Source organism: Psammomys obesus, unplaced genomic scaffold, assembly GCF_907164565.1.
Source record: "Psammomys obesus unplaced genomic scaffold, mPsaObe1.curated_primary_1811, whole genome shotgun sequence".
NCBI classification, from domain to species: domain Eukaryota; kingdom Metazoa; phylum Chordata; class Mammalia; order Rodentia; family Muridae; genus Psammomys; species Psammomys obesus.
Genome location: NW_026593286.1, coordinates 43,548,564 through 43,564,591, shown reverse-complemented (window position 1 = coordinate 43,564,591; position 16,028 = coordinate 43,548,564). Strand labels below are relative to the sequence as shown.

General features: G+C 37.2%; 1 protein-coding gene and 1 pseudogene across 4 annotated transcripts in view; one reads left to right on the top strand and one right to left on the bottom strand.

The window, feature by feature from the left end:
• The window catches only part of Gulp1 (GULP PTB domain containing engulfment adaptor 1), a 280,339-nt gene that overhangs the window by 136,145 nt on the left and 128,166 nt on the right, over positions 1-16,028 (top strand). The window lies entirely within an intron of this gene.
• LOC129683984 (40S ribosomal protein S13-like) lies at positions 9,506-9,976 on the bottom strand (annotated as a pseudogene).

The following is a 16,028-nucleotide window of genomic DNA, read 5'->3' as shown; positions in this document are numbered from 1 at the left end:
AACTAACTAACTAACTAACTAACTAACTAACTAACTAACTAACTAACATTATAGTATGTATATATACACATATATGTTAGTATGTAAATACATATAGCGTAGTATGTGTATATTTATATAACATATTTATATAATACTATATTTTTGAGGTAATATGTAATTTCTATCTTCAGTATGTAGGGCTTGGAAAATTTCAGAATATTTAATCATATTTTGATCCTCCAATAATCCAATTTTGTGCAAGATATTACAAGTTTTTTTTCAAATCTCAGAGTAAACACAAGCAGTTGTATTGATTTTTTTTCTTTTTTTGCTGAGATAAAACACGGACAAAAACAACTTACAAAGAGAAAAACGTTTATTTGAATCTTACTTCTTCCTGATCACACCCTCTTATTAAGGGAAGTAAGGCAAGAACCAGGAGGCAGGAACTGAAGCAGAGAACACGGAGAAATGGTGCTCACTGGCCTTCTCTCTTCTTCACCAATCAGTTACTTCCATATACTGCTGAGAGACCTGCCTGCCTAGAAACGGTGCTGCCCACAGTGGGCGGGCCCTCATGCATTAGTGAGCAGCTGCTCCTAAAGACACAGGCACAGGTCAATATGGTGGAGGCAGCTCCTCAGCTGAGGTTCCTTCTTTCTAGGTGTCTGATTTGTGTTGGGTTGACAAAAACTAAGCAGCACAGTGGTAGCTGTGTATCAAGTCTTCTGCAAGCCTGTATATGTAATCTTTGGTTGAATGATGATTAAAAACTAAATGGTTACTTTAACTTTTTATGTCTGAGCAGATGAAGCTGAGGTAAATGTTTTAATTAGCTCATCTTTTTCAGTTTTTTAATTAAATTTTTATTTTTATGTTAATTACAGTTTATTCACTTTGTATCCCAGCTGTAGCCCCCTCCCTCACCCCTCGCAATCCTACCCTCCCTCATCTCCTCCCAAGGCCCTCTCCAAATCCACTGATAGGGGAGTCCTCCTCCCCTTCCATCTGACCCAGGCTTATCAGTACTCATCAGGACTGGCTGCATTGTCCTCTTGTGTGGCCTGGCAAGACTGCTCCCCCATCAGGGGGAGGCAGTTGAAGAGCTAGCCACTGAGTTCTTGTCAGAGACAGCCCCTGTACCTAGCTGCCATGGGAGGGGTTCTAGGTTATATACATGGATGGTTCTTGGAGTATCAGTCTCAGAAAAGACCCCTGTGCCCAGATTTTTTTGTTGTATTGTTCCCATTGTGGAGCTCCTGTCCTCTCGACGCCTGACTCTCTCCCCCTTCTTTCCTAAGATTCCCTGCACTCTGCCCCAAGTTTGTTTGAGTCTCAGAATCTGCTTTGATATACTGCTGAGTATAGTTTTTCAGAGGCCCTCTGTGGTAGGCTCTTGTCCTGTTTCCTGTTTTCTCCTTCTTCAAATGTCCATGCTGATTGCCTTTCTGAATGAAGATTGATCATCTTACCCAGGGTCCTCCTTCTAGCTCACCTTCTTTAGGTGTACAGGTATTTGTAGGATTATCCTATATCATAAGTCTAGTATCCACTTATAAGTGAGTATATACCATGTGTGTCTTTCTGCTTCTGGGATACCTCACTCAGGATGATCTTTTCTAGTTCCCACCATTTGCCTGCAAAATTAATGATTTCCTTGTTTTTAATTGCTGAGTAGTATTCCATTGTGTAAATGTACCACAATTTCTGCATCTATTCCTCTGTTGAGGGACATCTGGGTTGTTTCCACTTTCTGGCTACTAATAAAGCTGCTATGAACATGGTTAAACAAATGTCCTTGTTGTGTACCAGCATTGGAGGAGGGTTCTGCTTTCTCCACATCCTCTCCAGCATGTATTGTCACTTGAATTTTTGATCTTAGCCATTCTGATGGGTGTAAGATGAAATCTCAGGGTCATTTTGATTTGCATCTCCCTGATGACTAAGGATTTTGAGCATTTCTCTAAGTCTTTCTCTGCCATTCCATATTCCTCTACAGAGAATTCTCTGTTTAGCTCTGTACCCCATTTTTTAATTGGTCTAATTGATTTGTTGCTTTTTAACTTCTTGAGTTCTTTATATATTCTGTATATTAGCCCTCTGTCAGATAGAGGATTGGTGAAGACCCTTTCCCAGTCTGTAGGCTGTTGTTTTGTTCTGATGACATTGTCCTTTGCTTTACAGAAACTTTTCATGAGGTCCCATTTATTGATTCTTGCTCTTAGAGCCTGTGCTGTTGTTCTTTTCAGGAAGTTGTTTCCTGTGCCAATGAGTTCTAGGCTCTTCTCCAATTTTTCTCCTAAGTGATTTAGTGTTTTATGTTGAGGTCTTTGATCTGCTTGAACTTTAGTTTTGTGCATGTTGATAAATATGGATTTATTTGCATTTTTCTACATGTAGACATCCAGTTAGACCAGCACCATTTGTTGAAGATGCTGTTCTTTTTCCATTGTATCGTTTTGGCTTCTTTGTCAAAAATCAAGTATGCATAGGTGTGTGGGTTTATTTCTGAGCCTTCTGTTTGATTCCATTGATCCATCAGTCTGTTTCTATGGCAGTACCATGTAGTTTTTATTACTATCACTCTGATGTACCTCTTGAGATCAGGGATGGAGATAACTCCAGATGATCATTTGTTGTAAAGGATCGTTTTGACAATTCTGGGTTTTTTTTTTTGTTGTTGTTGTTGTTTTGTTTTTTTTTCCATATGAATTTGAGAATTATTTTTTTTGAGAATTCTTTACAGTAGTCTGTAAAGAGTTGTGTTGGTATTTTGATGGGAATCGGCATTGAATTTGTAAGATTGCTTTTGGCAGGATGACCATTTTCACTATGCTAATCCTACCAATCCATGAGCACGGGAGATCTTTCCATCTTCTGAGATCTTCTTCAATTTCTTTCTTCAGGGACTTGAAGATTTTTTCAAACAGGTCTTTCACTTGCTTGGTTAGAGTCACACCAAGATTACTTTATGTTGTTAGTGGCTATTGTGAAGGGTGTTGTTTTCCTATTTTCTTTCTCATCCCTTTTGTCTTTGGTATAAGGAAGGCTTCTGATTTTTTTTGAGTTAATTTTGAATCTAGCCACCTTGCTGGAGGTGTGTATCAGCTGGAGGAGTTCTCTGGTTGAATTTTTGGGGTTGCTTATGTATACTATCATACCATCTGCAAATAGTGATACTTTGACTTCTTCCTTTCCGATTTGTATCCCCTTGATCTTCTTTAGTTGTCTTATTGCTGTAGCTAGGACTTCAAGTACTATGTTGAAGAGATGTGGAGAGAGTGGGTAGCCTTGTCCCTGATTTCAGTGGGATTGATTTAAGTTTCTCTCTGTTCATTTTGATGTTGGCTATATTCTTGCTGTATGTTGTCTTCACTATGTTTAGCTATGTGCCTTGTATTCCTGATCTCTCCAAGACTTTAAACATGAATGGGTGATCCCTGATCTCTCCAAGACTTTAAACATGAATGGGTGTTGGATTTTGTCAAATGCTATTTTGGCATTTAGTTTTTCGCCTTCCGTTTGTTTATATGGTGGATTACTGTGATGGATTTCTGTATATTGAATTACCCCTGCATGCCTGGGATGAAGCTTACTTGGTCATGGTGGATGATATCTTTTATATGTTCTTGGATTCAGCTTGCCAGTATTTTATTGAGTATTTTTGTATCAATGTTCATAAGAGAGATAGGTCTGAAGTTCTTTTTTTTTTGGTTGGATCTTTGTGTGGTTTAGATATCAAGGTGACTGTGGTTTCACAGAATGAGTTTGGTAACATTCCTTCTGTTTCTATTTTGTGGAATAGTTTGAAGAGAATTGAATAGCATTTCTTTGATGGTCTGGTAGAATTTTGCACTGAAACCATCTGGCCCTGGGCTTTTTTTGGAAGGGAGACTTTTGGTGACTGCTTCTAATTCTTTTGCGGATATACAACTCTTCAATCTTTCTATCTTGTCTTGAATAATTTTGGTAAATGGAATCTAACATGAAAATTATCCATTTCCTTTAGATTTTCAAATTTTGTGGCATAGAGGATTTTGTAGTAAGACCTAATAATTGGATTTCCTCAGTGCCTGTCTTTATGTCCCCCTTCTCATTTCTGATTTTGCTGATTTGGATAGCTTTTCTCTGTGTTTTAGTTAGTATGGCTAAGGGTTTGTCTATCTTGTTGATTTTCTCAAAGAAGTAGCTCTTGTTTTCACGGATTCTTTGCATAGTTTTATTTGATTCTAATTTATTGGTTTTAGCCCTGAGTTTTATATTTCCAGCCTCTACTCCTCTTAGGTGTGTCTGCTTTTTTTTCTAGGACTTTCAGGTGGGGCATTGCTTGTATTTATTTTCGATGACTCTTAGTGCTGTGAATTTTCCTCTTAGCACTGCTTTCATTGTGTCCTATATGTTTGTGTATGTTGTGCCTTCATTTTCACTGAATTCTTGGAAGCCTTTAATTTCTTTCTTTCTTTCTTAATCCAGCTGTTATTGAGTAGTGAGCTGTTCAGTTTCCATATGTTTGTAGGCTTTTTGCTATTTCTGTTGTTGTTGAGGTCCAGCTTTAGTCCATGGTGATTAGATAGAATACAAGGGAGTATTTCAAATCTTCTTGTATCTGCTGAGGCTTGCTTTGCGAGCATTTATATGGTAAATTTTGGAGGAGGTTCCATGAGGTGTTGAAAAGAAGGTATATACTCTTTTGAATTTGGGTGAAAAGTTCTGTAGTCATGTTTTAGGTCCATTTGCTTTAAGACCTCTGTATGTGCCTTTATTTCTCTATTTAGCTTCTGTCTAGATGATATGTCCCTTGGTGAGAGTGGAGTGTTGATGTCTCCCACGATTTATCTTTTTCATTTAAAGTCTAGGATTTAATCCATGTTGGTGTGTGTTTAAATCCCATGAGTGATTTTCTCACTGGCCCATTGTTAGCAGACTGCTGCTCAGACTTGGGCCCTATTAACAACCTGACACCTATATAGGGGGTGTTTGCACTCAGAGTATGTATATAGTGAATCATCTAGAAAGATGTGTGAAAGAGAAACCATAGGGCTATAGTTTTTATAAAATGAAGTTTGAGAAGAAGAAGGGAACATTAATAGAGCGGCCTGAAGCCGAGGAGTCACTTAAGTAAAGCATTGCCCTGCTGGGTGTGTGCCACTGAGCTTCCCACTAACATATGCTAGACTTCATTTTCTTTCTACTGTAAGACCAAAGCCAATAGAGCTTTGTGAGATTAACAAGACAAAAGATCTAAAAGTGGCTTCTGTTTACCTAGCAAACAGACTTGAATCAGACTTTACAATGATGTGTTGACAGTTAAAGAGCCTTGGTTTAAAAAAAGAGTAAGAAATAAATAGCCTTTAAAAAATCTGAGTGAAAAATATCAAATGTCCACTAAGTTCTTTCATTTTTAAAATGTCAGTATAATTTTTCTTCCAATAATAATTATAGAGGTTAAATTCTTTTTTGCTGAAAGAAAAGTAATGGACTCACAAAATTAAAACAATGGTTGCTGGCATTTTAAATTTATACCTAAAGGTCACAATTAATTTTCATCCATTCAGAATTTGTGAATAAAACTGAGTTCTAGTATACAAATATGATAAATTATCCCTAAAGAAATATGAGTAATTTTCATTGTTATTTTTATCTTTGTATCTAATATTTAATTATGCCAGGCGAAACTTTTAGTCTACTTGAGTTCCAGAGCCAGATGTAAGGTCCTTAGCTTTTATGTCACATATTGAGAATTTGTAAAATGAGGTATGTGGGGATGACTTAAATTCTGATGTTGGATGTACATATTTTTTCCAACTAATGCCTCCCTCCACCGTCATTCTGTGTGTGTGTGTGTGTGTGTGTGTGTGTGTGTGTGTGTGTGTGTGTTGGTGTGCATGCACACTCAGGCACCTGTGCCTGTGCAGGGAACAGCCAACTGTGTTTTTCCTCAGCAGCATTCACTATATTTTGAGATGGTATCTTTCATTGGTTTGAAGTTCAACAATATCCGGATATCCAGTTGTGTCTGACTCCTCAGCACCTAGAGAACAAGTGTACCAGATTTTGTGTGAGTTCTGGGTATCAAACCCAGGTCTTCCTTTTTGAAGTGCCAAACTTCACTGCTAATCATCTTGCATACACAATAAAAACATGTATGTTTTTTAAAAAAGTAAGACTATCTGAATTACCATAGGTCTTTTTGTTTCAGTTTTGTTCATGGAAAAATGCTTTTTGGAAACTTACATCCATCAGTGAGCTTGAATCTTAATCCCTTACTACATAAACTACTTTTCAGTTTCTCAACCTTTATTTCCTTACTTGTATAATTGGCAATTTGAAGATCTACTTAAATAGCACTGTTGTGAGAATTACTGGAGATATTTATGAATTTTGCAAAATGCTGTTTCTCTTTTAGCAAAAGTTCATAACCATTAACTATTCTTATAGCATGAAATAGCTTATCTGCTTTGTTAAATAAATGTTAAATAAATGTGGTATTGTATAAATCATATTTTTTATAAGTTCCAGGTTTTTTTGATAGATTAGATTCTCATATTCTTTCTAACTTTTTTATATTTCTTTCTGACAATCAGCCTGTCTCTCAGTCTTGTAATAAAGGGGAATTATTTATGAAACCATTTAGATATGAGCAAATAGCTTTAGGGAACTGGAAGTCTGTATTCTTCGCTTAAAAAAAAGCTAGAATAAAAATATCTTAATCATTCATAGTTTATTTATGTTTTGACCCCCCCCCCACTGAGTTTATCTCATAGTCTTTGTGGGAATATATATCTAGCATTTTCTTATTAGTACAATAGTTATCCAAAGGCCTTGAAATTGGATGTGGCTCTAGGTCCCTTCCGGTACCCCTCCTTGTGTTGGGCTGCATGATTTACATATTGTTTGGCTCTTGGTTCTTGAATGCCTCTGAATGTCTGACCTGAGCCAACATCCATCACGTTGTGGACGTTGGATGAGAGTACACATGGCTTTCAGTTAACCTTGGATACAATGATGAGTGTCTCACCGTAAGAAAGAGAGATGAGTGACCATGGACCTAGGTAGGCCCCATGGGTAAAGGGAATCCAGTGTTGAAGTAGAATATTCCATCAGAAAAGCATTTTATTTGTTTGTGTTATTAGATGTTATATTATAAATTTGCACATAGTTCTCTTGTAAATCCCTTTTGCTACCAGGCAAGGTGCATATTGGTGTGGTCTGAGCACCGTGAGTAAAAGTTCACTGTCTACTGGGTATGTCACAAGCTATCCTAAGAAAGAAACAAAGTAGTACAAAACAGTTCCTTTGCTAAACGATGACCTAATAAAAATAGCTTAAACTAAAAGTCTTTCCAAACCCAAGTTTGAAATTCTAGCTATAATTGAAAGTAGAATTAAAAACATGTACCCTGGAGAGTGACTTGGAGTCCCTCTGGCAGGGAAAGTGAGTAAAAACGTTTTCATTTGGTTTGTTTTTGTTTATTGTTTGTTTTTAGTCAAAAAAGATGCACTTACAGAAAGTATCTTAAAATCAGACGCCATTCTGTGTTCCTTTCTAGTGCACATGGCCAGTTTCCAGTGCTGTTTCTCCATCTTGTTTTGCTTGTTGCTCTTCACTGTTTCCATCCAGGTCATGGTGTGTCCTCGTGGTACTGTCCCTGCTGCTGACCCTCCTGCCTTGCAGACCTTCCATATTGAAATGGCTTTTCAATGGTACAAATGTCAGCAAGATGGGACCAGACTCTCAAAGCCTGTTGTTGAACACAAAAGCTATACTTAACAATACCGTTATGTCCTTGAAAACTGCTGAGAGTGGTTATAAGGTCTCTTGAAAAAACAAAACAAAACAAAATGAAAAACACAAAACTTAGTCACTTTATAGTGTACATATATTTTAAAACATAGTAGTATGAATGATAAGTATATACAATTTTATCTGTCAGTTTGAAGATTAAAAGGATAAACATAGTCTTCATTACTACTGGAACAGGGTATAGTGTATTGACAATTTATAGACAAAGGGTTTTTTTCTACTCCAAAATTGATTGTAAAAGTCAGAGAAGAGTGACTTGTGACTTCTAGACCTACCTTCCCCACGTGTAACATGGCAGCTATCCATGATCTTACTATATCATGGGAATTTCTGGATAAGCCAGATACCACTACACAAACTGTCCTGGGCAGTGATGTATACTTCATAAGCAGGCAATTTTTGTAATTGAAATTCCAATTTTGTATATTCCAAGGCATCAATGGTTCTTCATGTTATCTGCTATGACATAGATAGATTTTACTAAGAATATCCCAAACTGTCCTATGCAACAAAGAATTGATCTTATAAACTTCTTTTAAGAGTCTAGTGTAATAATAATGAATGACAGAACTTGTAGAATATGAATTTTAAATAGATCCTAAAAATTTCATACCTAATTTTTATTTTATGTTGACATTCTTATACTTTTTCAAATTTATAATGAAAATGATTCCCTAATTGAAGGGTCCTACTGCATATAGAGACCAAATGATAATTATCTGTTATTCCTAGTTTCATGATTTAAGACATAATGCTTTTTGCTTAAGTTGATTTCCTCCTCATCCTGACAAAGCATCCACTAAGTCTGTTGGTGTCCTAAAACTGAAAATTTAGGCACATACAAGAGAGAGAGAGAGAAGAGGTAGTGATAAATAAGAAAATAAAAGTTTGGAATGCTGTCAAGAAAGACACAGGTCAAGGGCACATGTTTTCCTGGAGATGATTTGATTCCAAAAGACATGCTTTATTATCTACTTTAGTATATAATAATAATTACACGTCACTTTCTCCTGCAACTATTAGCTTTGATAAAAGATACTTTTGTATTAAAGATTAGCTGTTTAAAAGCCATTCTTGAAACATTATCTTGTTTTGCATCCCATTTTAACATCCTACTATTTTCCATTCATGTATTACTGTCATTTAGAACCAAAGTATTTCTTCCTTGGCAATCTGAATTTTACTTCTACTTTATTACTCCCCACATTTGTTTTCCCTGAAGACTCAAGCAGGCAGGAATTCAAAATAAAGATGATCTCTCCTTGGAAAGCACACATGAGAAGCAAACCTTATGGTAGGGTACGTTAGTACAGCAGGAAATCTCTGAGCCTGCCTTCAGAATACGAAAGTTTAGACACGTTAGCTATGCCTTTGACATGTTAGCTATGCCTTTGCTCTGACATGGGAACTTGGAGCAGTGATACTTCCCATGGATGAGCGTTCACAAAATGAAGGTATCGTGACATGCTGTAGAGGATGTCTGTGTTAAATAAGAACATTCCAGTACACAGAAGGTCGTAATGACCCCAACACAGAACAGGTCCACAGCTCAGACGTGCTAAGTGCTAAGCCTGGCTTTTACCACCATCTTATGGTAACTGTCCTTTCAGTTATCATTTGAAGTCATAAGTCTAACCTAAGCTATAGAATTTTTTTTTTTTTCACTGACAGAAACACAAAACGTGAATTTATTCAAAGCGATTTTATTGTTGGTGTGTACAAGAGAATTTATGCCACTAGAGCAGAGGCTGTGGATGACTCATATTTCCAATTGGGTGGGAGGACCCGCTTAGTCTTACAGTAACGAGCCAATCGGTGAATTCTGCTCTCTATCAGAATCAAGCGGAATTTAGCATCCTTATCCTTTCTGTTTCTCTCAAGATGCTTTCGGACAGCAACGGCTTTCTTAATCAAATGGTAGAGATCCTCAGAGAGGTCAGGGGCAAGGCCTTTGGACTTAAGGATTCTCAAGATTTTATTACCAGTCACAAAACGGACCTGTGCCACACCATGTGAGTCCCTCAGGATCACACTATCTGGGAGGGAGTCAGGCCTTTCTTGGCCAGTTTGTAAATCTGTTCCTTCACGTCGTCAGACGTCAACTTCAGCCACGTGGGGACGCTACGGCGGTAGGGCAACGCCGACTGGGACAGGCCCTTCCCGGGAGCGTGCATGCGACCCATGATGGCAGAGGTCTCTATAGGAAATGTTTTAATGAATTTTGTTTTTGCCATTTTTCCTTCCTCCTTCTATAAATTTGTTTGTATTTCTCATACTTGGAATTCACTGTTTGGGACAGCACCCTAAATTCATATATTTATGGGGCTCAGTAAAGAAATTGAACAGAATGCATAATGATTAAATTGGAGATAGAGTTCTAGTCCCAGCAGTATGAAACTTAGTCTACATTAATATAGAATACAGATGCGTGAGCCCTGTGAAGCATGACTGCTTTCTGGGTTAGCCATGCAGTGTAGAGTGTACCACACCATGAGAACACGAGAAAATCAAAGTGAGTATTTCTTCTACAGATTTTCCCAATGAGACTGTGTGCTACTAATGCGAAGCAATTCCCGTGGCTACTGTAGGATTCAGGTGCTTGGAGTCATGCCTGGAAAACAATCCATCAGAAAGATTGTATGATATTAAAGCCCAAATGAATTACTGCCACGTTACTGGAAAATTCAGTCATAAATTATTTTTCTGCAGTTTTGAAAGAGGCAGTATCTAGCAGTAGCTCAGGTGGCCTTTATAGACTTTATTTTTATTCATTCAAATATTTTTAAATATTTTGTTTGTTTTTTCCTTCTTTACCTTTTTCTATGTTTTTTCTTTTGCCGTGCATTTAGCTTTTAGCTAATTCCAGCAAGTCTTGCCAGTTCTGCATGCTTGTGGGTTACTTATGAATGTGTATGTGGTGATTATTATACATACTAATAATGTACAAGATATGATGGTGTGGCCTAACATACATCTTTCCTTGTTAACATGAACAATAGTTTAGCAGGTAATTTAACATTTGTAGAACAAGTCATGCTGCCTTCTAAAGAGAATCTAGGAACTTTCACACTCATTTGTTTGTGTAATTATAATTTATTGATCTCAGCATGTAAGTTTATAACAAAAGATGGCATGGAAGTACTGCTTCATGCTCTCTATAGCTTTGATTTGAGAATTTCCCTTAATCTTTTAAGCACCTCAGCCTGGACAAAGAGCAATTCTTGACCACACTGGGGAAAAAAAAAAAATTCAGATTAAGCCAGTGAGAAGCAGAACTATGACTTAGTAAAACTAAAGAAATGTTCAGTAGAGCACGGATGTGGAACAATCAAAGGAGAGCCTGGCCTGACTATCCTAACAGTGACCCTGTGTAGAAGTTTTGGAGCTTTTGGAATTTCATTGTTCTTTGGGGTCTTAAAGGACCTTCTTCTCATTTGTTTCTCTTTCCTGTGTTATGATTAAATTTCAGGGTAGATTCAGAGGTATCTTGGATGGGATTGCAATCCAATGAAACCAGGAACAAGTAGATTAAGCAAGGGTTAAGTGTCTGTCCTTTACTGTGAATGAGGTTTCTTGTAAGAGTCCTAGGAAAGGCAGGTTTGCAGTTGGGGAAAAAGGCACTGAACAAGTGTTAATTGTTTCACTTCTTGATTCCTAGCTGCTGAGAGTCTTCAGCAAGACCTCAGAAGTGAAGATCTTTTATTGCTGGTTCCTGTGTCTTTATAGTTCCTTTCTCCCCCCCCCCCCCCCCGTGTCCTCAAAATTCCCCCTGCACCATTTATACCCTTCTTTCAACTGCTTAATTGATTTTGATGAATAATATTTGAGTATACCATGTGTATAGCATAGCTAAATTCTTAGGGTACTTAAATAATTCTTTCTGTTGCTGTTTTTTTTTTTTTTTTTTTTTTTTTAAGTATAGGTTCTATGTGCACTAGGATGGCTTGGAAACCCATTGTGTAGCCAAAGATGACCTTGAACTTCTGAGCTTCCTCCCTCCATCTCCTGAGTGCTAGGATTAGAGATATGTACCACCAGCCCTGGCTTTAGAAAGTGAAGAAAGGACTTCACAGGTAGGAAACTAGATCCTGATGGTTAAGGCTACATCCCCAGCCTTAACCCTTCCTGTTGAAATTGTCTAGCTGAAATGTGAACTTAGGGAACACTAGTGACCCTGAATAAGAAGCTATTTGTAGTGTTAGATTTTGAAATAAATTTCTTCTGTTTATAAGTACCATTTCTAACTCATGCGGACATATATATCTATGTTTAGTCCTATGTTTAATCCTATGTTTTTCTTAAGCATTTAAACATTGTACCCAGTTGGCCAAGTTAAATCAGTATTGCTTTCTTAAAGATTCATTTGTTTAGAATGCTTTCCTTAATGTAAGTTAAACAGAACATTGGAGCAGACAGCTCCTACTTTCTGTTAGTAACTGTGTTTAGACAATAAATTTCCAGAAGGAATTTCCCTTCCATAGTCCACAACAAGGGATGCCACAGAGAGCAAGGTTTGTGTTTCAGGAACCTAGACTTTGCCAATCAACACAGCACTCAGCTCAGGAACCATCTGCCTCACAGCTGAAAATAATTTGTTGTCATCAGCACTGGACCCCTTCTCACTTTCTGGCTTTTGCTAAGCAAGTTTACTAGCACCATTGGGCAGATTGCTCAGTTAGTAATGTAGTATAAGCTGTGAAGTTGAGTGATTCCTTAGTTTACAACAAGGCTCCTGGGTACTTAAACTATTAACAATATATTTCAATTGTGGATTTGTGATTTCTTGGTTTCTTTTAAAGAGCTAGTTTTCCATTGAGCTTTATTAGCATTTATGATCTAACACCAACTTGACATATACCAGAGAAAGACACAATGTTGTTTTGTTTTACCTGGCCAGTGCTGGCATAGAAATGATCAAAGGCATGCACAGCTCTCCAGTCACTGTGGGAGACTGCTGAGGGAGCACATTTGTGTAGTGTTAATGGAATGAGTTTTGGCTGCGTATTGCCACATCTGGTTTGCATTATGAAAGCAGAATCATAAAATAAAATGAAAAAGCAAGAAGAGCATTGGAAACATAAAAGAACGTAGTATTTGTTTTTCTTTACAACAACGGTTATACTTTACCTCTTTCAGAACAAGACTTCTTTGAGACGGAGCCTGTACTGTGTCTCAGTCTACCGGTGGTTTAAGAATCTAATACATAATACCCAGTACTTAAAATACATTTAGATTTTACCAATCTTTAGATAATTAAAGACTGAGTATTTCAAGTTGTGCTTCTTATAGTTATCATTTTCTATTACTTTGTCTTGAAGTGTGCTTGCTTCTTCTTTGTAAAGAAATTCATTTGAAAGTTACATCTTAAAATGTCTTCATAGTTTACTCTTCCCTCTGAGTTCCCTGCTGGACTAAACTATGAGAAAAGAGAACGGATTTTCAGTTTTATTAGTGCAATTTGTATATAACACATTTAGTGTTTGTGTATGTGTAAATTGTGTCTGTGATATTAATACAGTAAATCAAAGTCCTAACTTAAAAGCAAACACTGAGCTATACTTACTGTACAAGCAGGAGAATCTAAGTTTTGATCTCCAGAACACATGTAAAGCTGAGTGTGTATACATGTGTCTGTAATCCTTGTGTAGCTGTGTGAGTTGAAGTCAAGAGAATGTCTGAATCCCAGGCCTATTAACCTGTGTATACAGCAGCAAGTAGAATAGTCACAAACAATGTGGAAGATGAGGACTGACACTTCTGTTCTCTGACCTACACATGTGTTGTGTCACTTACACATCTGAACTCATACACCTAGACATGCACACATATATAAACGCAAAATGATAATAAACAGCAAACATCGGTTTATGATATTAAATATCAATAAATGCAATGTTACTCTAACAGCAGACCTAAAGTTTTGAAGTACAGATTTATGGGTTGTGATGAATTGCTTGTAGTCTTTTAAGTGTTTTTGAAACTTTGGATCATTAAAGATGACCTTATGCACCACAGTAAATATTTTCTAATATTTACATACAACATTCTGTGTAGAAGAAAATTAAAGACCTGTCTGTCCTGCTATTCCCGGACTGATTTGCTTTTCCCTATCTACTTGCCATTAAGTCTGAACATTTTGCTTTGTGATTGCCCTTTATACGTGAGGGCTTAGGGTGAAGCCATGATGCGGGCCACAGATGAAGAGTAGAATGAGTGAGTTTTGTACCTCTTGATCACTAGCTCAAAAGCAGAGGAGGCCCCCTGGGATTCCTCCTGAGTGGAATTTTACAATATAAAAATTCAAAACAGGAGTTCCCTGATAGAATTTTTGGGGTCACTTATGTATACTCTAATATCATCTGTAAATAGTGATACTGTGACTTCTTTCTTTCCAATTTCTATCCTTTTGATCTCCTTTAGTTGTCTTATTGCTCTAGCTAGGACTTCAAGTACTATATTAAAGAGATACAAAGAGAGAGTGGGCATCTTTGTCTTGTCCCTGGATTTAGTGGAATTGCTTTGAATTGCTCTGCATTTAATTTGATGTTGGCCCCACGCCTGGCTCTATTTGATCACCTCCCCCTGAAGCGGTGGCTTTACTAGGCCACAGAGAATGATTGTCCAGACAGTCCTGATGACAGCTGATGAGATAGGGCCAGATAGTAGGGGAGGAGGACCTCCCCTATCAGTGGACTAGGGGAGGGACATTGTGGGGGAAAGGAAGGAGAGTGGGACTAGGAGGAGATGAGGGAGGGGGCTACAGCTGGGATACAAAGTGAATAAGTTGTAATAAATAATAGTAATAAAGAAAACAATTTAAAAAGCAGTTTACCAATTTAATAGTCATTAAATACTAGCAATCCTAAACATTTCTTTTTTTCAAACCTGGAGTATTTCTGAGGATACAGTGTTCCCTGGTTTCCCTCATTTTTCTTTTCATCCTTGTTTGTTCTTTCTGAGAAATAAACAGATCCCCTGCTATTGATGCTTCACCTCCCCCTGAGTATTTTAATCTCTGTTTTCTCTGTGGAGTGCAGTGTTGACAGAAAGCAACAGCACAGAAAGATTAAAATACGCATCAGTTAGGAGAGTAGACTGCAGGACATCTCTCAACCTAGTGTTTCTGCTGCAGCATGAACAGTGTAGCTGGGACACATGTTTAAATTACTAAAATTATGCCTTTTTTCTGTCATGAGGAAATTTGGAACATATATCTATCAGAATTCTACATCATTCTGAATTATGTGAAACCTAATGATTTTTAATATCTTTATTATGTTTTTGTACCTACAAATAAAATATTCTACTTTTGCATTATTCATGATGATTAATTTTTTTTTAAACATGGGCTTTTTAGGCACAAACTTTATGATTTGCCAAAATGAATTTTTCAATTTAGTTGACAAATTAATTAATAAATGGAAGCTTTGAATTAGATAAAAAAATAATTTGATATTGGCTATCAGCTTGCTGTATATTGCTTTTATTATGTTCAGGTATGGGCCTGGGGGCTGCAGGGACTGATGCACCAACCAAGGACCATGCATGGAGAGGACCTAGGCCCCCTGCTCAGATGTAGCCAATAGGAAGCTCAATCTCTTTGTTGGTCCCTTAGTAAGGGGAGCTGGGACTGTCTCTGACAAAGTGCTTTTGCCTGCTCCTCATTACTTTTTCCTGGCTTGGTGGCCTTCCTGGCCTTGCCAGGACACAGAGGAAGATGATGCAATCTTCATGAAACTAGATAGGCTGGGGTCAGTTGGTAGGAAGGAGGGCTTTTCTGTTCTGAGAGGAGGAGAATTCGAGGGGAAGAGGGAGGGGGTGTGGGAGCTATGATCGAGCTATAAAGTGAATAAATTTTAAAAAACAAATTTAAATTAAAAAATTGAAATAAAGAGATAGACACAGTTAACCTCTCTGAGAAGCCTTAAACTATGTTTTAGCTGAGTATTGTTCTTTTTCTGAATTACTCTAACCCACAGGCTTATGTTTAAACCATTTTAAAAGCATTTTTGTTGAAAAAAATCCTTAATTTTGTTCTTAGTAGGTTTTATATGTGTTTATAATATGTTCTGATTACTTCCTGTACATCTTATAAATCTCAAATGTGAATCTCTATCTTTCCTATTCTCAGATTTATGACTATTGGTTTCTTTTGTAATCCATAAAACACCCTCTATGAAAAAAGAAAAGACAAAAATAAAGAATGGAAAAATAAACTAAGATGCCTAAGTTGCCCTCTCTGC